Genomic DNA, 26,863 nt, shown 5'->3' with positions numbered 1-26,863 from the left:
GTGCAGGTCCACTGACAATAAATGCTCTTAGTTTCCTTTTATCGGAAAATGTCCTTAATTTGCCTTTACTCACAAAGGGTATTTTCACTACATGTAGAATTCTGGATTAACAGTTTTTTGCTTTTTTCCCCCCCTCATTTGTACTTTAAAAATATCATTTCACTTTTTCTGGCCTTTATAAATTCTGACGAGACGGCAGTGTTCATTTAAAGCATTGTTCCACCAAAGATACTGTGCCATTTTTCTCTGGCTACTATCAAGATTCTCTCTTTATTGTTGGTGCTCACCAGTTGGAATACGATGTACCTATGCACAGTTTTCTTTAAATGTATCCCATTTGGGGTTCACTGCATTTCTTGATCTATGCATTTATGTATTTCACCAAATTTGAAAATTTGGGCCCATTATTTCTTCAAATATTTTTTCTGTTTCATTCTCTTTCTCTTCTCCTTCTGAGACTCCAATTACATGTAAGCTAGGCATTTTAATTTCTGTTACACAGGTCCCTGAGTCTCTGTTTATTTTTTCTATTCAGTTGTTTTAAGTCTTTTTTTCTTTCAGTTCTTCCAAAAGAAAATTTCTATGGATCTCTTTAAGTTCACTGACACTTTCCTGTTTTACCTCCAGTTGCTGTAAGTATACTCAATGAGATTTTGAATATTGTATTTTCAGTTTTCAGAATTTCTATTTGGTTCTTTTTGCAGTTTCTGTTTACTACCTTCTTATTCATTGTGAGTTTATTTTCCTATTATTTGTGGAGCATGGTTATAGTAGCCACTTTAAAATCTTTGTTAATTCCCACATCTGGCTCATCTTGGAATTGGTCTCAGATAATTGCCTTTTGTCTTCAGAATGAGTCAATTTTATTGGGTTTTCATAGATCATGTAATTTGGGCTTGTATGATTTGCAAGTATGTATGTTATGGTATGAAGAGTTTGAATCCTGTTACAGTTTTCTGAAGGGTATTGATTTATTTGTTTTAGCAGGCAATTAGTTATACTCAAATTTCAAACTATCTTTTGGGTGGCAGCTCAAACTTCAGTTCAGTTCTTTTACCTTTGTGATAATTTGTGTCTGCTCCATCCAAGAATATACACATGACATATACCTCAAAATTACATGACGTGACCTCACTTGGAATTTTATCAAGAGCATATTCATCTACAATTCTTACACCTTCTTAATATGACTTACTATTATGAAATATTCTGCTTTATCTCTGGTAACTCTTTTTGTCTGAAAGTTTAGTTTGTCTCACATTAATAAATCCAAGAGTCAGCCAGAAATGTGGGTAGTGTTTATATACAGATTTGGGAGCTTCCCCTCTCTGCCTCTCCTCTTTTCAAGATTCTAAATTCATTTTCCTGTGGCTATGATTGCCCTGAACCTTGTTCTTTGGGTCTTCAAACCAAAAACATTGTGAGTTTTCTATTGGAGGCTGGCCATCTGAAGTGACATTAATTTTAGCCTGCTTTCAGTCTAAAAGTTGTAAAATGGGAAACTCACTTTGGACAGATCTGTGCTTCCAAGTTTTGAATTTCAGCTCCCTTCCAGAATCTTTCTGCTTATTTTTATTATCTAGTAATTTCTTTTTTTCTTTTCTATTCTTTTTTTTTTTTTGGTCTTTTGGTACTTTATAGTTGATATCTGTGAGAATTTCAGGTCCAGTAGAACTTAGTTAGCCATACTGGAAATGGAAACAAGTAAAAACATTTAGGAAACATTGCTTTGCATTTCCTAACACCTCTCCTCAAAATACTTAACCTCCATCCATTCCCTCATTTAGTGACATTTGAGTTTAGTTTTAAGTAGAAATAGAAACCAGGGTCAGGGCTTCCTTGATCATCTTGCCAAGTACATGAGAAGACTTGGAATGAAAACACAGGATAAAGTTAAATGATAGAATGGTAGAACATCAATCAATTCTAGCTCTTAGACTGGTGGCATTTAATCTCAAAGCAACGAGACTTATACAGAATCATGACTATCAGTGATAATCTACATGGTACTTTGCCACGTTATTTTACCTTATTTCTTTGGTCTCAGATATCTCTAAATCCTGACTCATTGAAAACTGCAATAGATAATATCCCAAGAGAAATACGATACTGAAAATCCTAAAATGCCAATCCAGGGTTGGTAATTGCGTAATTCCTTCTAATCACAATCATTATGGCTTCCATTTCTTGAAAGATTTGTATACCAGCCACCTTGCTAACCACTTTACATAAATCGTCAGTTAATCCTTCACAACTATTCTTTGCAGCAGTTCCCTAGAATAACTAGCTTCATTTTATGGAAGAAGAAACCAGAGTTCCGAGAGGTTGAGTTCACTAAGAGCACACAGCAAACAGTAGAACTCTGAGTCTGTCTGTGTAAAGACAAGAAATAGCAAAGGGGTTTTGGAGACATCGGGCACATACCCTTCACTATTAGGAGACAAAATATACGTCTTTCTAGGAGTAAGTAGGGTTTCTAAAACTTAGTCTACAGTTCTTTTTTTTTTTGAGATGGAGTCTTGCTCTTTTGCCCAGGCTGGAGTGCAGTGGCGCGATCTTGGCTCATTCCAAACTCTGCCTCCTGGGTTCATGCCATTCTCCTGCCTCAGCCTCCCGAGTAGCTGTGACTATAGGCACCCACCACCACACCCGGCTACTTTTTGTATTTTTTTAGTAGAGACGGGGTTTCACTGTGTTAGCCAGGATGGTCTTGATCTCCTGACCTTGTGATCCGCCCGCCTCGGCCTCCCAAAGTGCTGGGATTACAGGAGTGAGCCACCATGCCCTGCCAGTTCTTTTTATCAGTAATTATTATTAAAATGCCACCCTTCCAGAAACAATATATTTTATATTGACAGCTTTTATGTTTAAAAAGAGCCTTCTGGATGGGCGCAATGACTCACTCCTGTAATCCCTGCACTTTGGGAGGCTGAGATGGGTGGATCACTTGAGGTCAGGAGTTCAAGACCAGGCTGGCCAACATGGTGAAACCCCATCTTTACTAAATATACAAAAATTAGCTGGGTGTGGTGGCTTGTGCCTGTAATCCCAGCTACTTGGGAAGCTGAGGCATGAGAATTGTTTAAACCCAGGAGATAGAGGTTTCTGTAAGCTGAGATCGCACCACTGTACTCCAGCCTGGGTAACAGAGGGAGCCTCCATCAAAAAAAAAAAAAAAAAAAAAAAAAAAGCCTTCCTTCAGGGCTTAAAACGCTAACCCAAACAATAACAAAAAGGATCACATAACTATATGCAAAGGCTCATATGAAAAGGCACATAACACCAGTGCTCCATTTTGCCTTATTTCATTTACTGCCTTTAAATTTTCTTTGTTTTCCAGGTAAACTATCTAAAGATGCCTGCCTCATCCCATGACAAGATGCAGCAATGTCTCACAGTTCTACAGCTCTAGGAGCAATCCTGCCTAACTTTGCAAATTTTGCATAAACCATGGGTTTCAAGTGACTGTGGAATGAGAGGGAAAGGGAAGGCGGCACGAAGGATAAGCTGGTTGACATTGTAAAGTGGATACAGGAAACTGGGTCTCAACTGGAAGCAGAAAAAGGAGCATAGTATCTTTGTGTTCTGGCACATAGGATTATTCAATATACTTATTATTATACATGTTAAATTGTCTGAGACCTGGGAATGAGAGATATTGTTAAAGGTGTAAAGATGAGATGAAGTGACAGAAAAGGAAAGGAGTAAATATGAGTCCTAGGGAGGGGTTACATGAGCACGGTCCCCTGACGACATGCTAGAGATTACCAGATTAGTGCATTGCTCCTACTTTATTGCTATTATTATTCTTTTGGGGTTTTTTGTGGCAGTGTCTCACTCTGTCACCCAGGCTGGACTGCAATGGTACGATCTTGGCTCACTGCAACCTCCACCTCCCGGGTTCAAGCGATTTTCCTGCCTCAGCCTCCTGAGCAGCTGGGATTACAGGCACCCACCACTGCTTCTGGCTAATTTTTGTATTTTTGGTAGAGACGGGGTTTCACCATGTTGGCCAGGCTGGTCTCAAACTCCTGCCCTCAAGTGATCCACCATCTCGGCCTCCCAAATTGCTGGGATTATAGGCCCTTTGCTGCTATTTTTAAAAATACATATTCAACATATCCAGTGAAATCGTTCAAAGATGCATACAGACAAGTGATTATTTTACTCTAACTTAAAGCCTCTTTGTAAGACCTACCCTTCACTGTCCATCCCAGTAGATGCCACTAGGACTTCCTCTGACCACGAACGGTACCATGCTGTGGAAGGAATTCTGTTTCATAACAGAGCCTCCTCCTGCTGCTCCTAATTTCATTTCCATTCCACTAGCATTCTTAAAGCCACGCAAAACATAACAACTTGACTTTGTAACTGTTTAACCTTACTTTTTACACATAAAAATTATTAAATATGTGTAACTGCTGGGGAAAGGATAATATAATGGCATGTCAATCAGGTAACAGGTAAGTTACATTTCATGGAAAAGAAGGGGAATGCTTTCTTCAGAAAGTGAAGTCATCATTCTTTTATTTAACTGACATAATATTTATACCCCAATTTTTAAAATGGCAGCTACAAATAGAAGTCGAAAGAGGGTAAATTCTCCAAGGGAATCTAGCCCTGAAATTTTACCATTTTAAAAGTTCTATTTTACATGTACATAGGAACATTACTACTATTATAAGGGTACTCATAGCAGGTCAATTATTTCAAACTCTTTGAAAAAAAAATCAAAATTAAGTAAACCCTACCTTTCAGAAGACTGCTGCCTCTTCGGAGTCCTCAGTGGCAGGATGCACAGAGCTTTTACAGAAGGTCTAAGCAGGCAGGTATTCCCAGGACACCTACACCAAGGACAAGGAATTCAGGTGATTATTTCAGCAGTGATCCAGATGGCTCTAGGTTCAATTTCATTAGGAATATTCACCGTGAATGCTGAGCATTGCCACACAGGTATTGTTAAAAGGGCAGAATGGAAGTACATATGTGATTTTTGTATGCATTGTCATTAGTCTGCACATGGGAGACTGTGGCTCAAAAGGGTATAAGTGGTTCATACATGATCACACAAGAAAAGGGGCAGAACCGTGCCTTAATTATTCATTTCTGATTCCTAGTCCAGGGTTGTTTCAGCCGCATCATTTGACCCTCCTCAAGAACTGGAAAGTCCTGGCACTGGGGCTTTCCATTTTGCAAAGAGATAAGGCTGACCCATGTGTCTGGTGGGAAGAGTCTTTCTCTGCTTTTCTGATAGTCTATGCCAAGTCATTTGTATGAAGCATCATGTGTGGGCCAGTTTACTCACTTTCCCTTGAAACTCTAGTGTCCACAGAATCTGAAGGAATCTGACAAGCAAAGGAATATGGGTTTTTTTGGTCCCACTGGCCTGAGTTTGAATCCTAGTAATGTGTTTACTACTTCTATGTCCTATGTCGCTGCTCAATTTCGCTGAGACTCACTTTCCATCTCTATCAAACGGGTATAATAATATTTGAAGGATACATTTATGAAGAAGATTTTTTTTTTTTCTAAATAAGAATAAAGCACCAAGCACAGTTTCTGGCACATGTTAGATGCTAGGGTGAAGTGAAAGCCCCATAACCCACCTTACTTGCAGGGATAACCCCAAAGTGGACAAGTGACAGGGAGGCTATTGAGACCTTGCTGCCCATAAATCACTCAATGACAATGCACTAATCCCCCAACTGGCTGGTTCCTCACTGCTCTGACCTCTACCTCTGGGTTTCCTTCATGTACACTTCTTTGAAATAAAAATATCATAAACACCAATTCATTCCCTAGGATCTCATTTAGAGGTAATTGTTTCCTTTTTTAATCTAAAAATTTTGGTCCACATCATGTTACATGGTCAGCTCAATGTAGTAATTGAAAGCAGATGATCATTCATTTAACAAATATTTATTGAGATTTTACTAAGGTGTCAGGCACTATTCTCTATAGTAGTGAACATAATGGTCCCAGATCGGGACCATGATGCTGTCTACCTTCTGGTAGAGGAGACAAACAAACAAAATACATATGAAAATACATGATTGCTTAAATAGTGCTAAGGACTCTGGAGAAACACATAGCAGGAAGGGAGGTGGTGAGTGTTATGGGTTGAATTCTGTTCCCCTAACCCCTCCCCATCAGGAAAAAAGATATGTTGAAGTCCTAACCCTCAGTACTTAGAATGTGCCCTTATTTGGTAATAGAATTGATACAGATATATAATTATTTAAGTTAAGATGAAGTCATACTGGAGTTTGGTGGGCGGGCCTCTAATCCAATATGATTGGATATAAGAGGATGACCACATGAAGACACAGAGACACAGGGGAGAAGGAACACCATGTGAGGACAAAGGCTGAGATTGGAGTTATGTAGCTTTGGAGTTCTGTAGCTGCAAGCCAAGGATTGCCGGCGAATCACCAGAAGTTAGGGAGAAGCAAAGAAAGATTTCCCTGCAGATTTCAGAGGGAGCATGGCCCTGGTGACACTTTGATTTCAGACTTGTAGCCTCCAGAACTATGAGACAATAAATTTCTGTTGTTTTAAGCCACTCAGTATATGGTACTTAATTACTGCCACCCTAGGAAATCAATACAGTGTGTTTGGGGAGATTGTTTCATTTTTGAGCAAGGAGATCAGGAAAGATCTCACTGAAAAGGTAATGTCTCAGGGAAGATTTGAGGTGCAGGAGACAGCCATGATGATGGCTCTGGATGAAGAAATTCTAGGCAGAGGGAACAGAAAGTACAAACATCCCAGGCAGGTGCATGTTTGTATGTTAGAACAGCAGGGAGGCCAGTGTGGCTGGAATAGCCAGGGGAGAGTGGCAGGAAACCAGGTCAGAGTGATGACAAGGAGCTGGAGGGTGCTGGACCTTATGGGCCACTCTAAGAACTTAGGCTTTTACTTGGAGCAAGGTGTGAAGCCATTGCCTAGTTCTGAGCAGAAGTGAACCAAGATCTGACTTACATTTTAATAAGCTCTCTCTGGCTGTTTGGAAAGAATAAACTGAAGAACAAGGCCACTTAGGAGGCTCCTGCAGTTATCTTGGTGAATAAAGGTGCTAGCCAGGTAGCACGCAGGATAGTGAAAACTGATCAGTCCTTTGCAAAATATTTTGAAAGCAGATCCAAAAGGATTTTCAATAGATTGCAGATAGAAATATGCCTGACTTCTTGATAGTACATAGAATTAATTTAGAAACCATAACAATTTAACTGTACTGATCATCTGAATAAATTATCTTCTCAAATGCCAGACTAGCCAAAGATATTAGCAACATATTTAACAGGGAATAAGCAGAATACATAAGGAACTCCTAAAATCAACAAAGAGAAAAAGATAAATAAATATTTTTTAAAATAGTGATTAAAAGAAGAAACAATGGACCATAGACATAAGAAAAGCAGCTCAACCTCACTGATATGGTTTGGCTATGTCCCCACCCAAATCTCACCTTGTATTGTAATTCCCATAATTCCCATGTGTCATGGAAGGAACCTGGTGGGACATAATTGAATCATGGGTATGGGTCTTTTCCATGCTGTTCTCCTGAGAGTGAATAAGTCTCAAGAGACCTGATGGTTTTAAAAACGGAAGTCTCTCTGCACAAGCTCTCTATCTGCCTGCTGCCATCCATATAAGATGTGACTTGCTCCTCCTTGCCTTCCGCCATGATTGTGAGGCCTCCTCAGCTATGTGGAACTGTGAGTCCATTAAACTTCTTTCTGTTGTAAATGCCCAGTCTCCAGTATGTCTTTATCAGCAGCATGAAAACCGACTAATACTCTAACTAAACATGAGGAAAATGCAAATGAAAATAATGGGATTCTACTTTATTTCTGTCAGACTAGTTAATATGAAAAAGACTGACACAATTCAGTGTTGTCCAAGATATGAGGAAAAAATAGTATATTATTCTAGTTTACTTCCAGCAGAATCATGAATTGGTATATTATTCTATTGAGCAATTTTACTATATTATCAAAAGTGCCATTACACATATGCCATGGCATAGTGACTCTTCTTGGGGGTTATACCAGGGCTAAGAAACACACATATAAGGAGATATGTACTAAAATAATTATTGCAGCACCTTTTTCAGTATAACGAAACTTGGAAATGACCTAAAAGTCACCCTTAAAGGCAAATGGGTAAATAAAATATGCTACATTTATATGATTAAAGGACCTATGGCTGTTAAAAAGCATAGATTGGTTTTATAGGCATCAGTGTGGATGTTTCATAAATGTCATGGGCAGAAAAGCAACACAAAGGAAAATGTTAAACATACAAACACAATAGTATGTATTCATTGTAGATCAGGGTCCCCAACCCCCAGGCAGCAGACCAGTACCAGTCTGTGGCCTGTTAGGAACTGGGCCACACAGCAGGAGGTGAGTGGCGGGCAAGCAAGCACTACTGCCTGAGCGCCGCCTCCTGTCAGGTCAGCAGGGACATTAGGTTCTCATAAGAGCAGAAACCCTATGGTGAACTGTGGTGAGGATCTAGGGATCTAGGCTGCCTGCTTCTTATGATGAGACCCTAATGCTCGACGATCTGAGGTGGAACCGTTTCATCCCGAAACCATATCCCCCACTCCCCATCCATGGAAAAATTGTCTTCCACAAAACCAGTCCCTGGTGCCAAAAAGTTGGGGACTGCTGCTGTGGATTCACATATATGTATGTAAAAGTATAAACAATGGACTAGTCAAATACATCCCATTATGGTAAGGAATTTTGGGCAGGGGTTAGAGGCAGCAAAGAAAGTGGAGGGTGGAGGGAAGGACAGGACATTATTGGTGAAAATGATTTGGAAGGAAGGAAGGAAGGAAGGAAGGAAGGAAGGAAGGAAGGAAGGAACGAAGGAAGGAAGGAAGGAAGGAAGGAGGGAAGGAGGGAAGGAGGGAAGGAAGGAAGGAAGGAAGGAGGGAAGGAAGGAAGGGAGTTACCAGTTCTGGACTGCACTTAAGCTAATCATACATGGGGATAGATGAGGTTAGTTTTTTGTTTGTTTGTTTGTTTTTCATTTTTATTTTTTTTGAGACGGAGTTTTGCTCTTGTTGCCCAGGCTGCAGTGCAATGGCACAATCTCGGCTCACTGCAATCTCTGCCTCCCAGTTTCAAGTGATTCTCCTGCCTCAGCCTCCCAAGTAGCTGGGATTATAGGCACGCACCACCACGCCCGGCTAATTTTGTATTTTTAGTAGAGACGGGGTTTCACCATGTTGGTCGGGCTGGTCGAGATTAGTTTTTTAAAGATGAAACTCAAAACTGTGTTCTAATAATCAGTGAGACCATTCATGATTCCTCCCAGACTGTCTCAGTGTGGAGGGCTGAATTTCAGTTCAGCCAGCAGAGGGAACCGTCTGTCATTTGGATTGACAAGCAGCTCTCTGCCAGGGGAATACCAGAACACCACAAGCAGCCATGGTCTTCACCACCTCCTCACTGGCCCTGGAACCACCAACACTACAGGACACAGGAACACACATTTACAGACAAAGGAAACCAAGAGTACACCATGAACATCTTTTCAACCTTTTTAAAAGCACGTTGTAATTTTCTAGAATCAAGGGAACAATATGCTTGATTAGTACTTCAGCAGACTTGGCAATTTTGCTTGTCATATTTCTCTCCTTAAAGCAAGTTGGTTGTTAACCTTCCATTTTCTAGGACTTGAGATTAGGTTTTCCCCCCACAAAATGAAATCTTTTCTTAAAAAAGAAAAGAGTTTGCTTTAGGATAATTCATTTTTTGCTGCTAATAACTGCAAGATCCTCTTTGAGCCAAGGAGGTCATTCTTGAAAGGGGCTAGAATTGTGAAAAATGTTCCTTCTCTTCCTGGAGAGAGAGTCTGTGAAGCAAAAAAAGCTTGCAGGAAAGTTCAGTAATCATGAAGTGAAAGCCCAAAGTGACCTGAATGCTTCCTCCTGGGTCAATATTGTATGTTTAAAAAGAAACAACCAAACTTTTAAAGAAAAATCTGGCCATCGTCAAATCCCAATACATGAAACTGGAAGGCAGGAGGCACCAGTAAAATGCTGGATTTGCTCTCACTGTTTGGCCTCCATCACAGTTACAATAGTTCAATATTATCCTTTTGTGCGTGTCATCCTAAAAATGGGATTTGGATTGGTTTCTAACAATAAAACGAGCAAGGTAGTAAAGGAATGTTATGAATAAGTTACCAATGTAAATATGCTATTTTGCGCCTTTGAATTTGAGTGTCAATAAACATGATTCCACACATGGAAATTAGACTTTTCAGAGTTACTACACTGAATCATTTAATTTGTCTGAGTAAGTACTTATAATAATGTGGCTGCTCTGCATTGCAATAAACATCGGATTTTCAATTGAACAAATGAAGTACGTGATACTCCTTATAAATGGAACTGCAGCAAAGGGCGTTCAGCTAGGGGGCTGTGCACTAAAACGGGATGGGTGATAAGAACATCTCTCTCCAGCCCCGCTGATAGCGAAAGGAAAGAACATATGGCCTCTGGTGCTACATTTTCTGTTCCTGGACAGAAACAAGGCTGAAGCCTCACTGTGAAATGATGGGGGGACTGTTGCTATTTTGGGTTGTCACAGGGTAACTTGTCACACTACTCAGGACACATGAGGACAGATAATTCTGTTCCTCCAGATTGTGGACTTGAGAATGCTTTAGCAAAATAGCATAGGGATATATTTTTCTTAGTGGTGAAGGACATGGGTTTGAATCCTGGGCTCTATCAACCAAACAGTTGCATGATTGTACCCAAGTAATCATCTGTCTTCTCCATGCTGATTTTCCTGTTTGGTAAAATGAGGATAATAACTTTGGCTTCCTCATTAAGTTGTTAGGGGGATTCAGTGAGATAATTTATGTAAAGAACCCAGCACATGATTAGAATTCACCTTTTTTATCATCATTATCATTGCCATCATTATTATTATGTTTAACCTTACTTTTATTGTAATCCATTATTCAATTTTCATTCAAAGCTCATTAAAACACAACTCACTACATTGTTTAGTAATTAATTACTTTTGTTCATTTAACAAAGTTTTTATAAGTATAACAAGTGCCAGGCACAATGCTAGGGGCTAGGGTACAAAGGTGATCTAATCCTCCTGGAAGCTATTGGGGGAGATGGGCATGAGTCAAAGGCTCCCATAGGAAGTGAAATCTTTGAAACTCAGGGAACAGCTCTAAAAGAAAGGAGCAGGCTAGGCACGGTGGCTCATGCCTATAATCCCAGCACTTTGGGAGGTGAGGTGGGTGGATCACCTGAAGTCAGGAGTTCGAGACCAGCCTGGCCAACATGGCAAAACCCCGTGTCTACTAAAAATACAAAAATTAGCCAGGCATGGTGGTGGGTGCCTGTAATCCCAACCACTTGGGAGGCTGAGGCAAGAGAATCATTTGAACCCGGGAGGCAGAGGTTGCAGTGAGCCGAGATCATGCCATTGCACTTCAGCCTGGGCAATAAGAGTGAAACGCTGTCTCAAAAACAAAACAAAACAAACAAAAAACAAAGGAGCAGATCACTCTAAGAGATACTAAAACAAAGGAACTTAAATTAAACCTGAGACCTGAAGGGTGAGAAGAAGGAGAACAAGGGATGGCTTTCTTGAGAGAGACACAACAATATTCAAAGGCATGGAGTTTACAGCACTTTATCATTGTTATCAAAAGTCAGTGCAAAATGATCTACTGGATAGTTCAATGAAATCTAACAACTATGTGACAGGCACCTACTATGAGTCAGGCATTGAGTCAAACTCTAGAAACACAATAGTAAAGACAGTTATGATCTATGCCCGCACCCTTACCTGCCAACACCTACTCCTGTGTTTGAAAACCACACCAAAGTCAATATTAACTTTGTAACCAATAAATTACCCCTTTGTTTTTGATCACAGAGAGATTTCACCTGCATGGAAAAACTGGAATGCTTTCTCTGGTCAGACAAGGAATGTTACACAAGTCAAATAATTCCCTTTCTTCTTAGTTGCTGGATACCTACAACTAAGTTTGGTTTATTTCATGGGCCTACCAACTTATACTACTAAAGATGGTCATGTTTCTCAAGTTTCTTGAGGTCTTTGTCCAATGTGCTTTTTGTAGTATTCGTGGTACCTAACATGGTGCTCAATGGAAAGCATTTAATAACTTCTGATTGTCAGATGGATGAAGAATATAAAGCTTGCCTGGCTCAACTTGGGCTCCATGATAAGCAGTGAAGAATTGAAACTTGGTAGACCAGAGTATGCCTCCCCGCAACATGCTTCTTTAGCATAAGGATTATTTTGAGCTGATTATTTTGAGAGACTGCAGCTACAGGAGAAGATCTGAAAACAGAATGGAAGTTACCTTTTTGTAAAGGGAATTTACAAAATCTCTATTCGTAAGGGTGTCTCCCTCTCTGTACCAGGAAGAGAAGGATGACCAAATCACTAGAGACTCTTACCAATGGAGAAGACATCAACTTAAATCTGCACAACAAACCTTACCCATGTTTACCATACTTTCCTGGGCATCCCTCCACAACTGACTATCCCCCATACCCTTCTTTTTTTTGTTTCAGTGGACAATGGTATTTGAGCCTGAACTCAAGGCCACCTCTTTGAGATTTATTCATATCACTGGGTTTCTCCCATGTGTACATGAGATATACACATTTTTAACTTCTGTTTGTTTTTCTCTTGTTACGGGGTCTATCCCAACCTAACAACCACAAAGAGTAAAGAGAAAATTACTTTTCTTTCCCTACACTTACTTTTCTCTAATCTCCAGGTTGAGAGGAAATAACTAAAAAAAGCAGCTGAAAATCATTAAAACATGATTTTCACTGGAAAGCAGCCCAATAGCCAAACAGAAGAACCATGTAAACCAAAAGAAGAGAGTGGTAAGTGAACTATAAGGTACCATTAGAGATTTCTGTCAGGGAATAAGATTCTTATAACAAAATATTTACTTTTCTTACTCTGGTGCTAGTAAAAGTAGAGAAATGTCACTGTTTTAATTAATGTCTAAGTAACAGGGAAAAATATTAAGCTTCTTCATGACAAAATGGAAATATATTTGCAATTCCACATCCTAATGTTCTCTCAGTTGTTTTGGAAAAGCTATTAGTCTGGTTTCTTCCACAATAGGAGAGCAAAAAGTTATAATATGGTCTATCTGGTTAACTATCAGGAAGAGGAGAAATCAATTTAGAAGAAATTTGGAAGACACCTATTTTATCGCTATTAGAGCGAAGTAGAGATCTGTCTTGTTCACAGTCAAAGCAACCCAATTGACACACACACAAAAAAAACAACAACAAATGTTACATTTATGGAGGTATTAAAACATCTCATCCTTGTCCTTAGCTTAACATATTAATGAGAATTTCTGAATTAATCTCCGATTGTGAACTGTGTGTAGATGTGATATAACGGCAGTAAATAGTGCACAGCTTGCTTCAGGCATCTTTTATGACAGATTCTATGACAGATAGAAAATCTTTAAGATTAAATTATTTCTGTATTTCCCTAAGAAACTGATCAGTGCTAACAAGTATACCACTTCCCCAACTAGTTGATAAAACAGAAAAGAAAATATTATTAAGTGATGGCACTTAAGGAAATAGTTAAAAGGAGAAACTCAGAACATAAGATTGTGATTATATATAATGAGGAGATTCTCAAAATGGCACAGAAAGGAAAGGGATGAGTTGAAGCTGAAAAACATATGTTTTTAGGAGGTAAGTTATTCCATAAAGCAATTACTAAAATGTGAGAGTTCTTCTTATGGTTCTCAACCTTACATGCTGAAAGAGAACTTCTTATAATGCAAGACTAAGAGAGCCAATTACTTCAGCACCAAGGTACATCGTAAATCTCTGGACTTGGCAGTTCAAAAAAACTCTTGGAAAATGTTCTTCTAAAATCTTCACTAACAACCCTGACTTTATAAATGTAGACTCTAAAAGGATGAATGAAAACTAACCAATTAGATAGCAAAATGGAGAAGAGAGAGCAGTGAATATAAAGACCTGCCAGAGTTCCAGTTGTACCTCTGCCACTAACTAGCTTCAGACTTAGTTCATATTTACAATAAAACCATAATCATAAAAAATAACAATTATGGAGCACTTAGTATGCCAAGAACTTTTCATATATTATCTAATTTAATCATCCTAACAACCTATGAGGGAGACACCACATTAGAGAAAAGCAGTTCAAGAGCTTGTCCAAGACCACCCAGCTGCTCTGAGTGATGGGTTAGGATTCAAACACGGTATTTTTGGACCCCAGAGCCCAACCCTTAACCATTCACTCTGCAGACAAGTTCAGAAACCTCCTAGGATGATCTAAAAGGCTTCTTTCAGCAATAGGGCGCTAAGATTTATGAGACACGATTGTATGCTGGAAAAAAACCTCAGGTTTTGAAGTGACTTTGTAGCCCAGTTGAGCAGCTTCTTCTCTAAGCCTCAGAATCTTAGATAACAACACCACTTACCTTACAAGCTGGCCTAAGGATCAGAGATAATACTAGAGTCCTTAGCCCCAAGTAATTAATAGTAATAATAATAATAATAGGCAGCATTTATATAATGCTCACTATGTGCTGGGCACCATCTAAGCATTTTTTTCCCCACGTTAAAGTATGCAATCTTCACGATGACCTTAAAAGTACTATTATTTTGTGCTTTTTATCTAATTGTATAAGAATACAAAAAAGAGTTCTATTATTTTGATTCCTGTTTTACCAATGAGGAAACAGAGGCAAAGAGAGTTAAATTACTTGACCTAAATCACAGTTACTAAGTTGCAGATCTTGGATTCTGATCCAGACAGAATGACTCACTAGACAACCCAAAACATATTGGATGCACTCCAAGTGATACATAAAGAACCTCCTTGCTATGCCCAATGGCTGTGTCACTCTCACCCAAAGTGACAAATTTAGCATAAACTTGGGAGGATGAAATACATAGGGATGCCCTGATAGCCTGCCTACTGTCATTCAGCAGACTGTGTCTTTGAAAAAAACCAACTTCAATAGAAACCAGCAAGAAAGAGATACATCACGTATGTCAGATATGTGTGGTCACACTATTTTTTCTCCTGCCTGGCTAATCACTCCCTTTGTGTTGAAAACATGCTGCTTTAGATCAATTAATAAAAGAAAGCACTGAGGCACCATAAAAGTTGTTTTTCCTGTTTTGAATCTGGAAGAAATTCAGTCTCTTACTCATTTTTAAAACTATTTTAATAATAGCTTTTACTTAACCCAATACATCGAAAATATTATTTCAACATATTAATAAAAGTTAATACGATATTTTATGCTAAGCATTCAAAATTCAGAGTGCACTTGACGTTTAAGGTCCATCTCAAATCAGACTAACCTGATTAGTCTGAATGCTCAGTAGCCGTATATGTTGCTAGTGGCTACCATATTAGACAACACAGTTCTAGAAAGATTGGCTTAGAAAAGCCCTGGTTGCTGGTATTTATAGGTCTCTTTCCTTGGGCCGGTCAAATTCCCCAGAAGGATGTCTTTCAATCTCCTGCCTTAGGGGTATAAGCCTGGGTGCCATTGTTCTGAGATTTCAGTATGGGAAAGAGCAGAAGCCCCATCATATTGTCTTTCACTTAAGCCCCCATTGTCATCATTATACCCATCCTCAGCTATGCATGGTGACTCCAGTCACACTCCCTGTAGTTGGTCCAATCCCTCCAGTCTTCCTCCTGGGGAAGTAGGGAGAGAGGCAGGTGGGAGAGGCAGTTCCCAGGCTATTTGGGTTGAGCAAGAACTCTGGGGAATGATTAGCAGTTATTTGTTATTCTTTCAATGTTATTTTAATACTCCTTCATTCCCACTTTCATACATTTACAGTGCCACAAATTCCTGATGCTTTCTAGAATCTCAGTTTAGATTTTACAGTTTCTACGCACCTTTAAATCAGTCCCTGGCCTTTTAAGGCAGCTTCTACAATTATATTCTGTGATCTTCTCCTCTATTATTTTTGTTCATACTCCCCTCCCCTTTCTTAATTAACATTTTTTTAATTTGAGATAATTGTAGACTCAAAGCCACCTATTTGAGATTTATTCATATCTCTGGGTATCTCCCATGTGTACATGAGATATACATGAGATATAAAGCTTGTAGATATATAAAGCTTGTAGATATAATTGTAGACTCACATGAGGGTTGTAAGAAAAAATACAGAGAGGGTCCCTATACACTTTATCCAATTCCCTTCAATGGTAACATCTTGGAAAACTATCACACAGTAACACAACCAGGATATTGACAATGACGCAGCTAAAATGCAGAATGTGTCCATCACAGGGATCCTCTTACTGCTCTTTAATAACCACACCCACTTTCCTTCCACTCCACCCCTTCTTAAGCTTTAACCACAAATCTGTACTCCATTTATATAATTTTGTCATTTCAAAAATGTTATACAAGTGGAGTCATACAGTGTGTAATCTTTTGGTATTGTTAGTTTTCCCCTCTTTTAATCTATTCACTGAAGATTCAGTCTAGTAGTTGCATGTATTAATAGTTCATTGCTGAGTAGTATTCAATGGTATGGATGGACCACAGTTTGCTTAACCATTCACCCAATAAAGGACACCTGAGTTGTGTCCAGTTTGGGGCTATTACAGATAAAGTTCTATGAAAATTCATGTATGGGTTTTGGTGTCAACATAATCTTTTGTTTACTTGGGATAAATGCCCAGGAGTATGATAAGTGCATGTTTAATTTTCCAAGAAAGTGCCAACCCATTTTCTAGAGTGGCTATAACATTTTACATTCTCACCAGTAAGGCCATTTCTCTCCATCCTCACCAGAATTTGGTGTTATCATCATCTTTTATTTTAGCTATTTCAATATGTTTGTAGTGATAACTCATTGTGGCTATGATTTGCATTTCCCTGATGGCTAATACTGTTGAACATCTTTTCATGTGCTTATTTGCCATCTGTATAACCTCTTCAGTAGAATGTCTGGCCATGACTTTTACCTATTTTCTAATTGAGTTGCTTGGATTTTTTACTGTTGAGTTTGAAAATTCTTTATATATTCTAAACACTCATCCTTTGTCAGATAAGTAGTTTGCAAATATTTTCTTCCAGTCTGCAGTTATTCTTTTCATTCTCTTAAAAGGGTCTTAGGTCGGGCGTGGTGGCTCACACCTGTAATCCCAGCATTTTGGGAGGCCGAGGAGGGTAGATATTTTGAGGTCAGGAGCTTGAGACCTGGCCAACATGGCGAAAGCCAGTCTGAACTAAAAGGAAAAAAAAAGTTACAAAATTAGCCAGCCACCGTGGCATGCACCTGTAGTCCCAGCTACTCCAGAGGCTGAGGCAGGAGAATCGCTTGAACCTGGAAGGCAGAAGTTGCAGTAAGCCGAGATCATGCCACTGCCCTCCAGCGTGGGGAACTGAGTGAGACCCAAAAGAAAGGGAGGGGGAAAAAAAAAAACCCACAAAAACTCTTTCACAGTGCCAAAGCAAAAGTTTTAATTCTGATATAGTCCAATATATCACCAATATATCATTTTTTTTCCTGTTATGGATTGTGTTTATGTCAAATCTAAGAACTCTTTCCCTAGCCAGAGATTCCAAAGATTTTTCTCTAATGTTTTCTTCTTCTAAACATTCTATATTTTACATTTAAGTCTATGATACATTTTGAGTTAATTTTCATATAAGGTGTGAGACTTAGTTTGACATTCCCCTTTTGTCAATTGCTCTAGGAAAATTTGTTGAAAAACCTTTTTCCTCTATTGAGAGAAATTGCATATTTGTTGACGATCAATTGGGCACATTTATTTGGGTCAATTTTGAGGGTTCTTTACTCTGTTCCATTGATCAATGTTTCTGTCACTCCAAGGATAGCCACATAGTAACTATGCAATAAGTCTTGAAATTGGGTAGACTGATTGCTCCCACTTTATTATTTCTTTTCAATATTGTTTTAGCTACTCTAGTTCCTTTGTTTCTGTATAAATTTTAGAATAATCTCATCTATATATGAAAAAAAAATCACGCTGAGATGTTGATAGGAACTGCTTTAAACCTGTATATCAATTTGGGAAGAATCGGTATCTTTACTCTGCTGTGACTTTCAAATCATGAACACAATATTTTTCTCCATTTATTTAGATTTTTAAAATTTATTTCATCAACATTATACAGTTTTCAACAAACAAGTTCTATAAATGTTTTATTGGGTTTATATAAGTATTTCATATTTTTGAGCTAAGGCAAATTGTACTATATTTTTAAAATTTATGTCCACAGATTCATTGCTAGTATATAGAAATACAATAGATAATTTAAAGTTCATCTCGTATCCTGCCACCTTAATGAACTCAATTATTAATTTTTCATTTGTTTGTTTGAGATAGGGTCTCACTCTGCCACCCAGGCTGGAGTGCAGTGGCACACAGGTATTGGCACAAAAACAACCTTCTGGAACCTCAACCTCCTGAGCTCCAGCAATCTTCCTGCCTCAGCCTCCTAAGTAGCTGGGATGACAGGCATGCATCACTAGGCCCAGTTCATTTGTTGTTGTTGTTGTTGTTGGAGAGATGAGGTCTCTCCGTATTTCCCAGGCTGGTCTTGAAATCCTAGGCTCCAGCAATCCTCCTGCCTCGGCATCCCATCATGTTGGGATGACAGTCATCAGTCACTACACCCAGCCACTTACTAGTTGTAAGAGTTGGTTTTGTGTTTTTTCATCTTTGTAGATCACTTAGGGTTTTCTGTGTAGAAAATCATGTCATCAGCAAATATTAACAGTTTTCTTTCTTTCCATCTGGATGCCTTGTATTTCCCTTTCTTCCCTTACTGCACGAATTAGAACTTCTTACACTATGTTGAATAGGAGTGGTGGAACCAGCCTTGCATTGCTGGAATAGACTCCATTTTGTCGTGGTACATAATTCTTTTAGCCTGAATTCTATTTGTTAATATTTTGTTAAGGATTATTGTGTCTCTATTTTTGATGGTTATTGGTATATACTTTTCTTTTTTGTACTGGTTTTTTTTTTTTCTCCATATCTGGGTAACACCAGCTTCCTAAAATGAATTGCAAATTGTTCTCTCATATTTTCTGGAAGAGATTGTATAAAACTCCTTTGAATTCTTTAAATGTTTTGTAAAATTCTCCAGTGAAGCCATCTGGGCCTAAATATTTTCAGGGATTTTTGTAAATGATTAATTCCATTTTTAAGAGTTATGGGCTTTTGAATATTATCTATTTCATGATAGGTGAATGGTAGGAATTTGTGTTTTTGAGTAAGTGGCCCATTTCATCTAAGTTGTCAAATTTATGTGTGTAGAGTTGTTCATGGCATTTCTTTATTATTCTTTTGATGTCTACAGGGTCTGTAGTGATATCTCCTCTTTCATTCCTGATATTGTAACCAAATGCAGGTCCAGATGCCCACTGTTTACAGAGTCCAGTTAACAAGAGTGAGGTCTTGTTAAGTAGAAAGAAAGTCACTTTACTCATCAAAACTAGTAAAGGGGAAATAGTCGGATTCCCACCCAAACCAATCACTTTGATTTTGGGAGAAGGCAGGGGTTTAAAAAGGGAAAACTTGATAAGGAAGGCATGCAAGAATTGTACTAAGTATAATATCTGGGGGTCTTGTTCTGGTGGCTATCTTGGGTCTCAGTTTACCTGGATGGTGAGTCAAGACATCTGGGAATATCTTGACTTCTTTATTCTTGAGGATATTTTCACTGGCTGTAGGATATTGGTTTGATTGTTGATTATTATTTCGTTCAGGACTTCGAATGCTTTAAGTTCCTGAGCAGCAATGGCCAGGTTTCTAACTAGCCACCTTGAAGTAATCTCTGGTTTTTTGCAGCTAGGTCTCCAAGCTTAGTCTGCCTGTCTCAAGATTAGCCCGTGGAACTTCTAAGAAGGCACAATAATTAGATACTAGTATACAGTTAGACAAATGTGAAAGGAGTATATATGGTGAAAAAAGGAGAGATGTGGAGTCTATTTTTAGGCTGAGGAAAAGGCTTCTGCAGTTTTTCAAGGTTGTATCTTGAAAACCAAGAGAAGAGAAAAAAATGTTTTAAAATGCATTTGGAAGTTAAGCTGCCTAGTTACAATATTGGTAATTTGTGTCTTTTCTCTTTTCATTGTCAGTCTTGCTAGATTGTCAGCTTTATTAACCTTTTCAAAGAACCAGCTACTCTTGTTTTCCTTTGATTAAAGACTGCATGATACATCTTTTCCCATCATTTTCCTTTCCTCTATTGTTATATTGAAAGTGAGCTTCTCATAGACAGTATATAGTTGGGTCATGTTTTTAAAATAATTCTGCTAATCTATTCTCTGTATTATAAGCAGTATATTTAGACCGTTTAACTTTAATGTAATTATTGATATTTTAGAATTTACACTGCCATTTTATTTTTTGTTTCCTGTTTGTTCTCTTTGTGTTTTTCTATTTCTTTTCCCAGACTTCTTATAAGCGATTTGAACACCTTTTGGAATTCTGTTTTGATTTATCTAAAGTGTCTTTCAGTGCATTTCCGTATATAATTTTTTAATAGTTTCTCTAGGTATTACATTATATATTTATAACTAAACAGCTTACTGGTGTCATCATTTTACCAGTTTGAGTAACATATAGAAACCCTATCTCCCCACTTTGCATCCCTTTATCTTTCCCATTTATAATTATCTTAAATACTTCCTCTACATGCATTTACATCCACATCAGAATGTTGCAATTTTTGCTCCAACCTTCAAACATAATTTAGAGCTCTCAAGAGTATAAATGTTTCTGCTATGTTTTTTTTCTTCCTTCCTGATGTTGAAGAGATCCATTTTTAATTGCTTTCTTTGCAATTAGATAACTTTCTTTCTTTCCTTTTCTCTAGAGACAGAGTCTCACTGTGTCATCCAGGCTGAAGAGTGCAGTGAGGCAATTACACTTTACTTACTGCAACCTTGATAGATAAATTTCTTTAGCCATTCCTTTAGGGCAGGTTTGCTGACAACAAATTCTCTTAGTTTTCCTTCATCTGAGAATATTTTGCCTTCCCCTTTATTCCTGGGGATATTTTCACGGGCTATAGGATACCGGCTTGACTGTTGATTGTTATTTGTATTCAGGTCTTTGAAAGCTTTAAGTTCCTGAGTCTCAACAGAAACTCAAAAATAATACATGTAGGAAGAGCTAAAAATATATACAATAAACTGGATCCTATTGAATTTAAATGCCACCGGGCTACAAGAAACTCTGATTCTGGCAGAAAAAATAAACGTGAAAAATAATTACAATAATGTGTGATAAGTGCAAAAATGCAGGTATGTACTTGTCATGATGCTGACACACAGAGAGAATCAGCACTGCTTGAGAGAATCAGTGGAAACTTCTCAGAGATGTGTGAACCAGGTTCTGAAAGTTAGGTAGTAAAAGGAGTTCCCAGGTAGAAGGGGAACCCTGCACGAAAGCCCTGAAAAAAGCAGAAAAGATGGTACATTTGAGAATCTGTGAGACTGAATGCCTGGCTGAGGTATAGAACATCCATTGGACCAAGCAAGAGATGCAATAGAAAAGACAAGTAAGGGATGGATGCTGGGCTAGAGGGCCTTATCCTCTATTGAGGAGTAAACTTTATCCTGTGTACCACAAGGAGCTACCGAACAGAGGAAAATGGGAGTGTAATATTTAAAGCAATGATTGCTACTATAACACTCTTTTTAAAGTAGCTTTTCCATGAATTATTAACATTATCTTTAGTCTAATATGCCTCAAAATTTAGTTTATAGACTGGTAGGATGCGTTAATGGCCAATAAAAGTAAAAGACTCAGCCAATTCCCTGCCTTCTACACTCCATTTTACACACACTCCATCCTGCCTGCCGAATGACTTCAGTGCCTCTCTGACCGGGGAGTGAAGCATCATGCAATGAGATAATGGCTAGATGGCAGCACATTCAGTGAAGTGCTTCAGCTTTCCTGTCGCTTCCGATTCCCTGGCATTTGTCACTGTCTGTCAAAACATTAACATTTCTTAATGTACATTTTGCATTATTTCCTAAATGAAAATTTTCCCGTGCCAGTGGCTGAGAAAAAAAATATATCAGATTTATGTACAGTATGTCAAGTTCACATTCTATGCCCCAGAAATGCCCAGTCCCCAAAGACCTCCAGGGACTGCTGCTCATTTGTCATCCCTCTCCCTCTCCCATTTATTATGCTGACCCTCTGCCCAGCCACATAGACCACCCCACCCCCTTAGAAGCACCTAGAGTTGGTTCTAGAAATGAAATGGAATGGATGGATTTCCGCATTTACATAACTGCTATCGCACTTCTGGTGAAAAGTAATTTCAGAAAAACACAGAAAAAATAAACAGAAGAATAAAAAGTGTCTATGTGATAACATAAGGGCTTATTTAACTACCTCTTTATTTCCTTTACAGTCCAACTATTTAAAAAAAAAATGCATGCCACCTTCATGCTGCTTCTTAGAGGGGACTTGATCTTGTTTAGACCCGGTGATGAGGGTCCTTCAGCTCCGTGAGGAGCTCTCTAGCACTCAGTTCTCTTTTGAGGAAAGATATCTTCAGAGCCTAAAGGCCTTGAAAAAAATGACACATTTTTAAAAACAGAAAAATAAGCATGAACGTTGCCCATCAGAAATGAAGGTGTGAACTAGAATATAATAGACTGTGAGGAAGGAGCCAAAAATCCTCACCCAGATAGGCCAGGATATATGCAGATAGGGAGGAAATTGGGGGGCATTCCTTTGCTACTAAAGATGATTTTTCTTCTAATTTTCATGTCTTTCATGATGTATCTTTTGTTTTCTGTTTTCTCTCTATGACTGCTGTTCTAAAATAAGTGGGCCTTAGGAATATGAACTACAGTCCGCATGTTTGCCAGCCCCATATTCTGTGATGAACTTGACATGTGAATGAATCAATTCTGCAGAGGCGGAAAGTTATTCCCACAAAGTCCCCAATTTTCCTTGTGAGAAAGATCCCTACCTACCTGTAAACTTGTTAATTAAATGTCAAAGGTTGTTATATCAAGGACAATAACACAAGCCAACCTGGGAATCTGCCTGTCTGAAATAGGTAAATAATGTCTGTGTTTATTTAGAATTGATTGTACACTTTCCTTCATTCTCTACATAGATTTTATTTTCTCTCCACATTCTTCTTGACATCTTTTTCTGTATTGCCTTGAGGGTTTTCTCATATAATTATGTGACAAATTATGCTCAAATAAGCAAGGAGACTGATGTTTTCTGTTAAAAACATATGGCCTATCAGTAATGAATGAATTTTTTCCCATATCATGACATGACTTTATTGAAGGCACCATCTCATATATGCAGTGTGCAATGTGGTGTCTAACAGATTTGTGTAAAATGTCCAAAATTAAGCAAATGCAATTATATAAGTTAGTATCATCTTATCATGTACATTTTGCTTGATAATAGAAAAGCAAATGAAAAGTTTATTACCTCATTACAACAGTCTGTTTTTGATTTTTACTTTAGACTCTCTTCCTCTTTATTTTGCCCTCTTCTGTTTTGGGTCATTATTTTATCTGGAGAACCCAAAATCCAATTCTTCATCTGTACGTACCACATGGATCTTTAGATTCTCTTACCAATCCAAAAGATTTCTGAATATTTAACTACCCTCTTGTAAGTTGTCTTGTTTAGAAGAAATGAAATTTAAGATTGTGGCAGTAAAGGACAAGCTGTCAATCTGTTAAATAAATTCCTGTTGAAAATAATGGCATGCACTGTGTGTTAACATAATTTATTAGAACAATTAGAATGCATCCTTGTTGTCTTTTAATTAGATTATTCCCTGTTCTGGTAATTACACTAGACAAGGGAGAATGATAGTTTCGGGATTCTAAAATCATCTGTAGACTATGTGGAAAGAGAATAAATAATCAATAATGCTAATCTACCAGAACACTTAAATTCCCAGAAAGAGATCTTTTATCATGAGCAATCCTTTTATAATCAGCATTATTTCTCAATGTCTATGCTCATCTTGCCCAAAGTTGGAAAGTGAAGACACTGGACAAATAACAGATATTTATTTCACTGTCAGAAACCTGGTCGGGCTGGGCCACCTCTGGCCTCTAGTGGCTCAGACATTGCTTCAGTTCCTTGCAAAATGCCAACGAGTAACCGCAAATGAAGGATTTAAGATTCCATGCAGAGCAGCCTATCTAGCAGTCTGAATGCCTAACAGAAAGGATGCAGGGCTTTTAAGTTTTGGTCCTAGGTAAGGAATCATAAAGTTCCTCAATTTAAAAAAATATATTCAAATGGACAAAAATATCTTAGAACTGAGAAGGCTACTAAATATTAAAAAAAAAAAAAATGACTGTAACATTTCCACACATGAAGATGTTATTTGCAGAAATCAATGGGCAGGCTGTATGTCAGAAAAGTTTCTGGCTCTCAGGGATGGGCTGAGGCCTTTAGATGTGAGTTGAGCTACTATCTCTGTTTTTATGTTTTGAAGACCATAGGGAGTTCCAGTGCTCCAAGGACGCGCCGAGGGCCTATAGAACTGTCATCAAGCATGTTAGGACATTCTAGAGAGTAGTTCCCAAAACTTCTAGGCTTCAGAATCTTGACAAAGTCATGGGTGGGCATATCCTGCCCTCATAGATAACCCTACAGTTGAGTAAAAGGATGCTGGAATGCACAGAATTGACACCAGTGAATCTGGAGTTCTCTGTAATAATGAGCAACACAAATATCTCACCAACAGTCCCACTGTTGTCCGAGTCTGCCTTAGTCAATGTAAAGTCCTAATGAGACCATGTCTAGACAGTATTGATCTCCCACCAGAAAAAAAAAAAAGAACTCAGAGTGTGACTTCTTTTCTAGCTTAGCCCAAATGACACCCTAACACATGCTCTTTCATTCACACATTGCTAACACTTTTCATAACCTGAGATATTTTATCAACTAGGCAGCCAAGGACCCATAGGCTTCTTCTCAAGGTATATGTGGTATTTTTTATATTTAAAACATTTTTGATATTCAAATAGCAGATAAGAAAGTTACTTAAGCCTATTAAAGAACCTAGAGAAATTGAATGAGTTTATATATATATATATTTCCTTGCTAGGCAAAGGAGATAGGCCTTTAAAAATGAAAGTCCACATAAGATGAAGGTGTGACCATTCAAGTTAATGTGGGCAAGATATCTAAAGGAGAAATCATTAGCTTAAGCTATCCAAAAGATATTACACATAGGTCTGTGGTTTAGGAGCAGAGGAGCACCCGTATTACTCTGCTGTCCATCCCAGCTGGGAAGACATGGTTCTCTATAGAAGTACCCCTCTCCAGATTGGTCAAATCTACCAGGCATCTTTCTGATATATCAGGTGGATATAATTTATCATAGCTATACCAAAGATTTATTTGCATTTGAGTGTCCTGTGGTGAGGCATTCCACAGCAGGCTGTGCATCGGGTCTGTCTGCAGAAAGTCAGGAAGAAAGGAATACGGTTTATAATTCACATAGGAATGGAGTTTAAAAACTCCCCAGGCAATGTGAAGGTGAGTTAGGACTGGGAACCACAAGCTAAAAAGGGGAACCAGAGAGAATTCCTTCTGACTTTGGGGCTGAAATGAAGCTGACTGGGGCATTCAGGTGGTTCCAGAGGATGGAATGTTTTATAAGACAGGTTTTTTTCTCATAAAAGAGAAGTGAAATAAGCACCTTATTACATTCCAACAATATCAAGATACAAATCTATCTTGTAGAAAAATGCTAAATAAAAACACAGCCAGAGAGAGACTTCCACCACTCTAAATAGTTATAATTGCCACCTAGAGACAAAATTATCATTTCTATGATCCCAACCAAAAGAGCCTTGCACGTCTTAGAAATACTTTGCCCTCTAAAGCAACCAGAACGTTCCTTCAGTCTATGTGTTCTGGTGCTGGATTTTGAATCTTTTGGGCATTTGCTCCCAAAGTGAAATTTAAAAGGCTGACAGCAGGGATACCTTTATAACTAGAAAACCTACCTATTGGTAGCACAGGCTGCTTCCCCAAGTGGACTGTATATAATTTCTTACAAGCATAGTAAAAATTCTATACTTGTTTGAAATGAAATGAAGGAAAACCTTTCATGAATTTCTTTTTCTCTGTGTGAATGAAAGACACAAGCACACCCTGATAAGCAAGAGAGAATGACACAGTGTGCATCCTTCTCTTCTTGTCCAAGGCAGGTAACTAACTATAGGAGAGCTCTGGGTAGAGTACATGATTGTTGCATATTTCTAAGAAATCAACTTAATTTACAGGCTACCTCAATCCTGAAACACTAGGGTTAAGGCAAGTATGCATGTATGTATTTCTGGTCATCAAGAGGGAGAAATAGCAGTGAAAAATAGAGCTTGGATATATATCTTAAAGACATGCCACTGATTTCAAAATAGGGCAAGAGCACTTATGATTTAATATAATTTTGTTGGAAAACGTTAACTCTCTCCAGTGAAATACAGAGCTTAGCAAATACCTTGCAAATAATACAAAGGCATACTATAGCGTTTAGTAGAATCTTATTCACCCATTCTGATTTGGCCAAAAGTTAAATGAGACAAACAGGAGAAAAGTTTATTGATTAGGTAACTGATTAAAATTTTGATGAAAAGCAGAAGTAGTAAGTCCCAGAAATAAGAAATAAATCATGTATATCAACAAAGAGGAATGAAGGCATTTTATGCAATCCTGGGGAATAGATTTTCTTAGGTATTTCATAAAATCATTGACTCTAGGGCAGGAAAAAACCTGACACACATAAATCCACAACA

The 26,863-nt window shown here is 38.2% G+C and overlaps 1 protein-coding gene across 1 annotated transcript in view; it reads right to left on the bottom strand.

Moving 5' to 3' along the window:
* The window catches only part of FHIT (fragile histidine triad), a 1,350,907-nt gene that overhangs the window by 1,120,962 nt on the left and 203,082 nt on the right, over positions 1-26,863 (bottom strand). The window contains exon 2 of the mRNA XM_011998356.1: positions 4,752-4,844. The gene's annotated coding sequence lies outside the window, so the exon portion shown is untranslated. The remainder of the gene's footprint in view (positions 1-4,751; positions 4,845-26,863) is intronic.

Source organism: Mandrillus leucophaeus, unplaced genomic scaffold, assembly GCF_000951045.1.
Source record: "Mandrillus leucophaeus isolate KB7577 unplaced genomic scaffold, Mleu.le_1.0 Scaffold57, whole genome shotgun sequence".
NCBI classification, from domain to species: Eukaryota; Metazoa; Chordata; class Mammalia; order Primates; family Cercopithecidae; genus Mandrillus; species Mandrillus leucophaeus.
The sequence above is the reverse complement of the archived record's forward strand: the minus strand, read 5'-3'. Positions and strand labels throughout refer to the sequence as shown.